The sequence below is a fragment of the Kryptolebias marmoratus genome, linkage group LG20 (genome assembly GCF_001649575.2).
Source record: "Kryptolebias marmoratus isolate JLee-2015 linkage group LG20, ASM164957v2, whole genome shotgun sequence".
NCBI lineage: Eukaryota > Metazoa > Chordata > Actinopteri > Cyprinodontiformes > Rivulidae > Kryptolebias > Kryptolebias marmoratus.
Window position 1 is genome coordinate 5,787,490 of NC_051449.1, and position 12,242 is coordinate 5,799,731.

At 37.7% G+C, this 12,242-nt stretch overlaps 1 long non-coding RNA gene across 1 annotated transcript; it reads right to left on the bottom strand.

Moving 5' to 3' along the window:
• Positions 1-10,150: 10,150 nt before the first annotated feature.
• On the bottom strand, positions 10,151-10,837 carry LOC112450353. The gene is made up of 2 exons (XR_003038928.2): positions 10,305-10,837; positions 10,151-10,213 (listed from the first exon to the last, which is right to left on the bottom strand). It is a non-coding gene; the product is annotated as an uncharacterized LOC112450353 (long non-coding RNA).
• Between the last annotated feature and the right edge of the window lie 1,405 nt (positions 10,838-12,242).

Genomic DNA, 12,242 nt, shown 5'->3' on the forward strand with positions numbered 1-12,242 from the left:
TGTCACGCCCCGTTCAGAGGCGAAGACAAATATAGGAGACAGACGAGCCGATCTATCCAAAACAATAATTTTATTTAGTCCCACAACCTCTGGGAGAACTGCACAGCCAGTCAGAGAGAAGTCTGGACCAGTGCTGCTCACTCCGATCTGATCCGGAGGCCCAACCAGCCGCCCGGTGACTGACTAGATGTCAGTATTTAACAGCCATCTGGTGCGTTCAATTAGCAGCCCATCTACCTGCTTCCTGGAAAGAGACAAAGAGAACACCACATATTGGACTGTCGACCCCTGCTGGACAGGAGGGGATCATCACAATGATAAATCATCTGGATTGCTTTTTGCTCCAAATGGTCTTCATAGAGGGTCAGGTAAAAAGCTTTAAAAAAAAAAATCCTTTTATAACATTGCTTGTTGTAAAACATGTATTATCAGTGTGCGGCTCAAATGTCCCGAGTAAGAGTTGGTAAACAATGATAAAAGAGTTAGATCCAGTATGTTGTCGCAAAAAATACACATATGTTCAATTTGTAGAACAAATTGTAATGATCAAATTTTTAAAATGTGGCAGCACGGCTGATCTATGGATCTCTCTACATCCCTGTTAATACTGGTCATGTTTGTTTTTCAATCATCAGGGACACCCATTCCATCTTGCTCACAGTGCCATTACTGGGCAAAGCCCATAGTCTATTTCCTAAGTCTGCATCACGTTCTGTAGATCTCTCTTATAAACACAGGTCAAATAGCCTCCATAAATCATAAAACACAGCACTTTTCCTCTGGTTTCACTGCAGCTCTACTGTAATGGAACAAGGAGCCAAGATAAATTGTTATTACTGCTCCTGTAGCAGGAACCACTGTGGAAAAAAAAATCAATTGTATAATCACTCGTAGACGAGAGGAGGGAAGGGTGACATTGAAGTGTTCCTCCATTTCAGGTTATTCCTCTCATGCAGGCTTAGGGGTGCTCACAACCTGGGCGAGGGGCAACAGAGAGCAAAACACTGGGAAAAATGATTCATCCTCAACAGCTCTCATCCAGCTCAAACTCGCAGATGGAAAATAACAACTATGGAACTCTTTGTTGCTGGTGTTACAGTTAATTTGTTTTCCCAGGAGGTAATTTTCATTAGTGAAACCAATTTCCCCACAAGTCCTCCACCAGAATAATAAACACAAACTCAAGCTGGGAGAGGCTAAAAACAGCAATCCAGCTCAAACTAGTAGTGCTCTGGAATATTTTAGGGTTGCTCTTTCTGTTTGGGCTCCAGGTAAGAGGTGTCATAGTTTGCAGAGCATGTCGTAATCACTTGCCTTAGGTGAAAACTGCTGGGGAGCTAATCATTATCGCCCTGTCAGCTTGTCAAAGGGGGGTGCATTCCTCGTGCTCACATTTAGGTCTTTTCGTCTCTCTGTGTGTGAGTGCTGCCTGTCAAAAGAGCCACCACCAGTTGAAACAGCAAGCTTGCATCAAAGCCAGTCAGAACAGAAGTTCATTTTGAAGTTGCAACGAAGGATTCAGCTCTACCTCCCTTTAATCAGAGCACACTAGCATTTGCTGCAAAGAGTTTGTTTACCTGGAAAGAAGAAACCTTTCACTCAGGGTTCGTGTAATTCAAATGTATTTTTCCAAGTATGTTTTAACATTATAAAGAAGGAATTACAGCATTCAGTTTGGTTTATGTTTGCTTTTCTGCAAGTGCTTCAAAATAAAAATCTATTTTATTTTCATTATCCCCATCAATGCAGTTAGTTTCCTGCAAAAACAACTCTGTCCATGGTTTTATGTAGTCAGACATAGTTCAAAATAAATGGAACCAGACCAAAACTACCAATAGATAATAATCATGGCGCTAAGTGGTTGGACCACTCGGTGAGTCAATTTGCCCTTTTTTGTTGAGGCTGAAATATTTCAACAACAATTAGATGACTTGCAATTCAGGGTTGTTTTATGATGAAAAAATTATGAAAAAGATAGAACTGGATCACTGATTTCTGCTTTAATTCTTCCTTGACTTTGATATTTGCATTTAAAGACCCCAGTAATAAGCCATAACGACTAGTTCGTGGACTTTAGTAACGTTTTGCTCCCTTGAATTGTTGTAACTTCAGCTACCCTTTTCTGGCTAATCTAAATTGTTTTGAAATCATAAAGTAATTTTATCACAGGGAGATCATTCTAATTAAAAGAAAACTCCCTTTCTGATCAGCCTTTTTTTGCCATTTATGAATACCCAAACGTCAAACATTTCATAGCATTTAAAGAAGGGTATAACCAAAAAAATTTGTATGTCAACAAGAATGCCAATTACTAAGCTGTCCTTTCTTTTCCTAACATGTGTCATACACAAGGTCAAACCAAATAGTTAAACAAAATAGTTTCCAGCAAAACTCAATTGGGATTCATTTTTTTTCTTCATTAAGTTTTGCATGTTTTGTATTTGTGTCAACAGTTGATTAGTGCACATTTAATGCAGTTTTTCCATCTGCTGGCTCATATGCTGTGGCTGAAGTCACGCTGTGGGATACTTGTCTTAAACTTCTGACAGTCTGTATTTTGTTCCAGGCTTCCTTTTATTTTACAACAACCATTGTTGAACATCTACAACAGTGTGACATTGGACCATTCTGTTGCAGCAAAGACCAGAGACATTTCCGCATGCAGGCCATTTTTCAAGGACACAGCTTAAATCTGTATACAGTGCATGTTTCCCTTTAATTACAGAAGATATTTTAAAATGTTGCTACTTGCTTTTAAAGCATGAACATTCTGTTCCTATTCATGCAAGGACCTGCTATCTTTTCAGTGCCAGAGTAGAGCCCTAATCATCTCCTCTGCTCAATAATAATAATAATAATAAAAAACATGGAAATCCTAAAGAAATATAATAATTAAAACAAATTGCAAAATGCAAATGCAGATACTTTGTTTTTCAGAAATTGCCTTGTTTTTTCTTACAGCACAACATCATAAAAGATTAACTTTAATAATGAAATGAAATGAACAAGTAAATAAATATTAGGGTACTTCAAAGCTACTTTTTAAAAAATAAGTTGCACATGTTTTTTTTACCTTTTCAAATTAAAACCATAATTGAAGATATGATGATTATCATACTATTAAGGAGAAAAGTAATGAAATCTTTTCCGAACATGTGTTGCTTTGTCCCTGAGTTGTTATCCAAATGTCAAATAAGCTTTTTACTTTATATCCATCTTGGCTGATTTAACAGAGATTTTCTGTGCCTGCTTTAGAAAACCTGCTATCTGAATAGAGTACAAAAGCTAAAGAAATGCATACCTTCTACACCATTTAGGGAAAGAAGGAAAGTAAAGAAGGAAGTGACTTAAAAGTAGGGCAGCATTTTGATTACGTCTGATCAAATCCTGATAGCTCATCTTTAACATTCACAGCAGCACTTTGTCCACTCCCTAGAGCGACTAGATCAAATTCTCAATTAGGCTTGTTGTAAGTGTGCCATCGACCTTGAGAGGGGCTTTTTTTAAAGCATGGCTCCCGGTTTGAATGTTAAACCTTTTTAAATCACATGAGTATAAATAGTTTGGGAGCTACACAAACCCAATAAAGAAACATGGAAATACAAGATGACTGAAAAAAATGAATACATTTGATGTAAAAAATGTGCTCAAAATTTGTTTGTTTTGGTAATAAATAACAGTGCTAAAAAGGATAACAGTATGCTCAGTAATTCTCAATTTATGACAAAGAATAAGTTACAGCAAACACAAGCTCACACCTGATCCATCAAATCTAATTGGTCTTAAACTGAACCACTGCGAGTTAATAAAAATCAACTGCTCATTGCTTGTTTTGGAGTGTTGAACCTTGGATGGAAAGTGATTAAACTGTTTATTAAACAGGTGAGATGTTCAAAAAGTGGCATGATTAATTCCCTATAGGCAGCACCTTTCACAGAGACATCCTCTGAAAACATGAAGGTAATTATTACAATTTCCATCCTGAGTTTGTGTCTCTTCAGACTAATCCTCCGTCAGTCCACTGGGGAAGATTAAAAGAGACTAAACATATAACTAAGGACACAAACACCATAGCCCTGGTCAAATGGGCGGGGGATGGGGCGTGGGGGAGTGATGAACCCTGAAGACATTGAAATTCCTTCTGAAATGAACTAAACTGAAGTAATTATCCAGTGTGAAATAATCTAAATAGAAAACTGATCGAGGGATTGATTGAAGAAAGCAAACAATTATGCTGCTGATGTTTCAGGACATCTGCCGTAAGATATCATGGTAGCATTAATAAATGCCTTCCAGAACAACAAGTGATGTGTTGATGATTTCTGACGGTATAAGATCCTTCCCCACAAACACCATCTTGCAATTTATAAGTTTAATCAGGCAGACTTCTGGGTCAGAGCATTTACATAAAGTATATAAATAATAAATAATAATAAAACACACAACTCATCGTATTTTTTCCACATGGACGGTTCCACTCCACTGCCTATATATATATACAAAGATGCCCCTGAGACAGTCCAGCACATAACAGCAGGATGTAAGATAAAGGCAGACAAAACATAACACCATAACTAAGGGGCTGGAATAGTACTGAGTATGGACTGCAGGTCTCACAGTCAAAAAAAGAATCTTCACCAAGGATGGTGGAGAATGGCAGAGCTAAGATACTGTGGGACTTCCAGATCCAGACTGACAAACGGGTGATGGCTAACCAACTGGACATTGTGGTGATGGATAGAATACAGAAGAAATCAGTGGTGATAGATGTAGCACTCCCAAGCAACTGTAACAAACTGGAGAAATACCAAGGGCTGAAAGAGTGGAGAGTCAAGGCCTCAGTGGTACCAGTGGTCATCGGAGCACTTGGTGCTGTGACCCCCTCAAACTGGAAGAGTAGCTCCAACAGATCCCAGGAACCACCTCAGAGATCTCTGTCCAGAAGAGTGCAGTTCTAGGAACAGCTAACATACTGAAGAGAACCTTCAAGTCAGGCCTCTGGTAGAAGAGCTGAGCTTGAAGTGAAAGTGGAACCGCCCATGTGAAACAAATAGGGCGAGATGGGGGTTGTTGTTATTTTTTTGTTTATATTAAATATACAATAATATTATTATTTCATTTTTATTACAATGTTTTTTACGTCATTGAGCCATTTTTGCAATTCTGAAAAAGGGTATTTCACAAGTCATTTACATAGTGATTTAATTAATAAAAGTAATGCTGCATCTCTTCCCTTTCCACACTTGAGGTTATTTTATTTACTGACAAGAAAAGGCACTATACCTGCAGCACCTACTGCTCTGTTTACATTCTTGACAGAATAATTATGATCTAAAAGCTATTTCTTGAGCTTTTCTGTTCACGTCAGTGCTTCCTACTTGAGATTTTCTGCTGGCTTAGCATTTACTTTACTCCAGTGTTTCATCAACTGATAACCATCCTACATATACTGTCTTTAGTTCCCTTCGTTTTTTGTTGTTTCCTGTCCTGTTCATTTACTTTTTAATGCCTGTTAGGATTTCTGGACCCCCAATGATAACTGCTTGCAGTTCAAGCTGATTTTATTTATTTTTTGTCTCTTTACCTGTCTGCTTCCTACTTTTGTCTGCCTTTACGTTTTCCTCTCAACTGTACTGATTAACAAGATAATCAATTATTTTGTTGATGACTGTAAATAAAGTTCTGCTGCTTTGAGTAATTACCCACAAATGGGTTTGAATTCATCCAAACTTCATAAACAAAAAGAAACAGCCTCAAACTCTCCTCACGATTTGCAGAAATGAGCTGCGAAGAGAGAAGCAAACCTGTCTTCTTTTCACTCGTTGAAATTTATCAGGTTTGTCAAATATCACTCAGTGAGTCATAATCCCCAAAATAGAAGCCACTCACTTATACACTCAGTGATGCAGCGCATGAAGTAAATATAAATTTGGAGAAGTTTCTGAGTCACTATCATTTTGTATCATCATTGACTGTTGACATGTATGTTTCCATGAGGGGATTGTTAGGAGAAAATAATAAACCACACTTTGGTGATATATTTAACTGGTGCTGAAAGCAAAAATGCTACTGCTTGGTGGAATACAACTAAAACGAACAAAAAGGGCTCATAAAAGTCATGCTGCACAGACATTTAAAATAATACAACTTAACAAAATTTTAAAAATTGATGTTTTCATCCCACAATACCATTTTCATGCTTTGTGTAGGTGTCCCCAGGTCTGCAGTGAATTTATATAAAGTACTAAACTAATTGGATGCGGTTACAGATTGCAAATGCAATAAATGGAAATTTAAAAAAAAAAAAAAATTTAAAAAACACCAGACACGATTTTTTGAATATGCTAAATAATGCACTTGCATTCTAAATGTTTAATTTGCTTGGTATACTATTAGCAAAATAAATTATACAAATGTACTGAAGTTCTGGCAATAATTCACAGTACATCTCATAAATACAGCCATCAAAAGACCTATTACTTAAGCTGAGTTTTTTATCCAACAAGAAGCTTTCTAAGAGTCACTTAATAGAGTATTTCACAGAAGCATCTGCTGAAATAACTAGCTCTGCTGTATTTGTGAAATGGAATATTTCACTATACTTATTCTCTCTTTCATAAGATTAAAACATTTAAGTTTAAGAAGCAGCACTCACAAATTTCTGTCTGATGCAAAGGTCTGTCAGTCAAAAGAAAGAGAAAAAACTGAATAACTGATAAAAGTTAGCTGGATGGATTGGGATTTCAACCAGACATCCAAAAGTTCCTCAAAACTGAATCCTCCTCTTCAACACCTCGATATTCCCCCGAGAGGTTTTCAGACTTTTTGAGGCTTGTTCTGTAAAACTGAATGTGGGGGGAAATATACAACCAATCCCCTCGTCTTGTTGCGTTAAGAACATTGTCACAGCCTTGTCAGTGGTTTTTTTTTTTTTTTTTTTTTTTTTTTTTTTATCATGCTCAGAAAGAGGAGACTTGAAAAAAGCTTGCAAGCTGTGTCATGAAAACGACATAGTTTCAAAGATAGCTGTTTCATCAAAAGAAGCTTAGGTGTGTAATGACGGCGGCATCAATCACCTTGTGGCGAATAATATAAGCACCATCACTCCGGCAGCTGGAACAGCTACTCAAACATGTTCACTAAGACAAGATTTCTATCACTTCTCCCTATATTGTTATGATGCAACATAAAATCCTTTTAATCCATTTTGTATCAGACACATTCCTGTTTTCTGATGTGTCCATGTTTGTGGTAGTTCTTGTTTTCTGGTTTGATGCTATGGTACACTAGATTTGTGGATTTCCTTTTAAGCAATCTGCATATTACAACCACAGTTACAAAAAAGGTTGAGACATTTTGAAAAATGTAAATAGAAACAGAATGCAATGATTTGCATAAATCATAAACTCATATTTTATTCGCAATGGGACATAGTAATGATGTTAAATGTTAAAACTAAGATTTTGTATATTGTTTTCAGAAAAAATAAGATGATGTTGAATTTTTATGGCAGCAGCACGGCTCAGAAAAGTTGGGATGGGGACACCAAAAGGCTGTAAAGGTAAGTGGTACCTGAAGAAGCATTTTTCTTTCTACAATCCTATATCAGATGAGAATGGGGCAACATTCCTCTCCAAAAAACTGCAGCAACTGGTCTCGTCAGTTTCTAGATGTTTTTCAAAGTGTTGTTAAACAATGATGGGGTGCTTCTCAGTCAGAAATATAGCTCTGGCCCAGCATTTTTAGATGTGTTGCTGGATGCCACCAAATAAAAAACACCTTATTTTTCCTTCTAAAAATGGTTGAAATTCTTAGTTTAAACATTTGATATGTTTACTACGTTCCATTATGAATAAAATATGGGTTTATGAGATTTGCAAATCATAAGATTTTGTCTTTACTTACATTTTACACATTGTCCCAACTTTTGGAATTGGGGTTGTATTTGGCAGGTGAGTTCAACAAAGCCTAACTAAATGGATGTCTACTGTTTGTGTTAATAGAGTGACTCTGTATTTCTAGCTGGCCCAGTCGTGTAAGATTAATGATGGGGGCAAAGCCCTGTTTTAGGCTCATTCATTACTACCGGCTCATCTCCCTGCAGCCAAATATAACACCATGAATCATTGTTCTCACATGCCTTGTAGCTCTCTGGACATCTCTGGATCAGCTTGCTGAGTGTAATTTCCTATTCAGAAAGACTCAAAAGGAGACAACTGAATTGCACATGCCATTTTTATGGTTGAGGATATTAAACAATCAACAAGCGCTCAAGTGTTCAAGAGTGTATATGTTCCTGCCAAGCAAGCAATGAGACCTGACACAAAAATACTGTCTATTCTTTTTGCATATTTGGTTTTTGTTTTCTTTTATTTTATAAAATAAATGGCCAATCTCATCTCTATGCCACAGAATTGTATCATATTTATTACCCACCACCGTGAAAGGTGAGAGATAATGTAACCGCCTGTCTGTGTGTTTGATTTTTTGTCTATTAGCAAAATACCTCATGCACCGTTAGACAGATTTTATTGAAACCTCCACACAGCAAACAAAATTCAAAAGTTATTGTCCTCTTAAAAAGTAGCTATAATATTTTTTTTTAGATAAAATGATCAAACAGAGATTACCCAAGCAATACAGATTTTTGTTTTTTACCACATTAAACCTTCACTAATAGACTTGGAATCTCAAAATGAAATTATTCAAATTCCAGATTAGAACTGTTGACAAAACAGGAGGCATTGTTGGACATTTAGAGCAAACCAGAGAGTTATTTTAAGCAAACTGCAAACAAACATGTACAAAATGCTTCTAGGGTGGACGCTGCTCAGAAAGTGGCTTGGTCATCTTTCAGTTTGAAGTAATGTGATCTCCAACTCCTCCACTAAGCAAAGTGTTCCTAGACAAAACATTGGACCCAAAATGCTCATTACTGTGTGAATAATAAGCACAGAAAAAAAGTGTTGCATAGTGTGCAAATGCTGTAAATAATATGAAGCTTGTGTGAAAGTGTAAATGAGATTGTAAGGATCCTTGAAGAACCTAGAAAAGGCTAAAATGTGCTACATAAGTGTGAACCATTTACCACTTATTCTTATTTAAATTTAAAGAATGTGCTCAGCATTGGGAAGCATAACTGCAGGCTGGCAGAAAAGAAATCTGACTTGCGGAGAGGGAAATTGCATTTTTTTATTTTTTATTTTATTCTCACAGAAATAAAATCCATCACTGCAAAAGTAACTCAAATTCAAAATGATGAGCCTGATTTTCCTGAACAAAAAGCATCAAAAGGCTCATGAAAACCACACACAAAAAATGCAGAAGACAAGCTGTATGGAAGAAGTCAAATAATTTCATAGCAGAATTTCATGTTAGGGTAATTGGTGATTCTAAATTGGCAAATTTCATAGCAGTTCCAGTGAATGCGCTCTTAAACTTCCACACCACTTCACTTTGCATTAGATATACTCTCAAGACCAGCTGTGTTAGAACATGTTCATATGCTTTATGTGTAACACATGTTGCAAAACCAAACGTGTTAAACGTAAGCCGTCTGTGAAACTGTGTGCTGTAAAAGTTATGCGGTGTGAAAATCCATTGCAGAGCTCTGCACCATGATGAGTTACTATGTCTAGTAACTCATCAGAGACAATTAAAAGAGTATTCATGAGTGTATTCTAACTAGTTTGCCTCCATGCCAATCAGTATTATTTAACCCCTACCTTTCATCCGCCCAAAAAAAATCAAAGACATCATTTTGACTCAAATCCCAATTTTTTATTTTTTCAGAATTCTCAGTACATCTGCATCTAAACGAAATATTGCACACATGTTGCCAGGGAAGGCATTTCACTTCCTTGTAAGAGCATAAAGAATTGCATCAAGAGTGTGTAAGGGCAAAGTGAATACAATCAGGCATGTAATTCTTCGCCCTAATGGCAGTGACAAAGCGTAGCTTCAGTAATGACAGATTGCTCCTCTCAAGAACAACCGAAGGTGTTATGTAATGAAATTCAGTCCATGATGTTCTCTTTATTTGTTTCATGAAATTAGGGTAAGGTTATTTGGCTGTTGACAGCAGATTGTCAGGATCTGAACAGTACCCAAGTGAGCAGTTCGGCCACAGACAGACGCAGTAACCAGCGGGTAACGGTAAGTAAATTTATTTACAGTGTAACGAGTATTTACAGGAGGAAACCGGAACCAGGACCTGAGGAGCAGAGAATGAAGGTGAGTATGGGACCAGTGAGGAGAGGAACAGCAGGTATGGCACAGATAATGTTCTTGGGGATTGTTCTTACTGAACAGGTCCACGTCCAGAACACAGAGGGGATGACGAGATCAATCCTTGTCCAGCGGTAGTCTGGTGTAGGTCCCAGAGAGCGGGGTCCAGATGAGGTGAGTATTTCCCAGGTGCAGGTAAGGTGATGATTCAGAAAGCGACTGACCAGTCTTAGAATCCACGAGGCAGTAGTTGCAGGAACAGTCAGGTTCAGGTGAGCAGGTGAGTACTTAATTTAGCAGCTGGCAGTTGAAGGCAGACCAGACTGGTTCCAGATGAGCAGGAAGTCCTGAACACAGGTTTGAAGACACAAAAAAACAGACTAGAATTACAACAAGGAATTCACGAAGAACACAGGTAAGTTTCCTTCAGGCTCTGCACTTTACCACATGGTAAATAATGCTCCAGCGCTGGTCTGGTCTTCACTGCAGCCTTAAATACTCCTCCCCTTCTAATCAGCTAGATCAGTCCCAGGTGTGGGAGGAGTGGTGATGAGAAGTCCGTACACCTGCTCAGGAGACGCCCACCAGGAAGCAATCACACAAACACACACCAAAACACCAAACACCACACAGATCATATAAACCATCCTTTGCAAAAGTGTAAAAGGTGATTTTTAAAAGATCTTCCAAGCATGGTTTTGATTTGATTACAAGCTTCAGGTTAAAAAAAAAGGTGAATTACTGACTGAAAGGTCATTACACTGCAATTTGATATTAAATCCAAAGTCTCTGCTAAAAACAAGAGAAGAGAATGTAATGTATTTCTGTACAGAGCTGTGATTGAATCACAACCGTAGTCCAGTTGGCAACAATGATATTGTCACAGTTCTGTACTGGCTGGCTGCATCGGTTGGAAAAAAGGGAGAAAGTCAGAGATGTAATCGAGGTATAATGGAGTTCTTCACAGGTCAGTGCGAAACTATTGACCTCTCAGTGGGTTCCTTCGTCTTCCTCTCATCTGCCACAGCATCCACCACTCATCAGCAGTCCATCAACCCTGGCTTTCCAGAAAGAGCTGGGAAACAAGAACCCTGCTTTTATCCAGCTGTTTCCATGTTCCACCAGTTTTATTTCTCTTTCTTTTAGCATTCAGTGTAAATCCTTCCTGGATGTGCTCTCATGCATCGATCAAAGGTAGCAAATAGCTGTCTAATGAGATGAGATGGTGGCGTATAAAATAACTGGGCAGCTTTCTAGCACATTAGTCTCTGTAACAGTTTTCTCTTTATCAGCAATTTCCCCTGCTTATCATGCTCCATTTATTATTCTCTCGTTTTTCATTGGCATTTCACATTTTGGATCCTGGAGGAAACGCTAAATTAGAGGGTTTTCTAAACAGCCCACACAAATTGGATTGTTTTTATTTCCCGTCTTCAAATTTTCAAAAGAGCACTTTTAGTATCTGCTGGAGATAGATGCCGTTTTATGCGATCTTGGGTGCTCATTATAATTCCCGATGATCTGATGGGGTGTTTGTTATGTTGTGCATGCTTTGTGTTTGTCTCTGATGTAAAGCAACTCCGCTCGGCGAGATTGCTCTTGATCCTAAAACATTACTATCAAAGCAGACTCTCAAGTGCAGTTGGAAAGAGATGTACTGTATGCTGTGACTGTGTAGCTGTAATTCAAGCAAAAGAATAATAAAAACTCAAAAAGTTTTGAGGGTGCCAATGCAGGTCCTGCCCAAAATTTCAACATCTATTTTGGAATAATCTAAACTAAGAAAAAATGCCTTCATTTTATTGTATGAACTGTATAAGGAATGTAAAGAGAACCAAGATTAAAAGATATGTTAAACCTGTTGCCACTGGCTCATTGTGGTCACCATGGTAACCATACACCTGTGTCTGTCACTCCCTGACTGCTTGTTAATAAAAGGCAGACAGAAACACAGACTAAAAATAAGCCTCAAACAAACAGTTGCTGTGTGAAAACTATAATTTAGGTCTTACAAA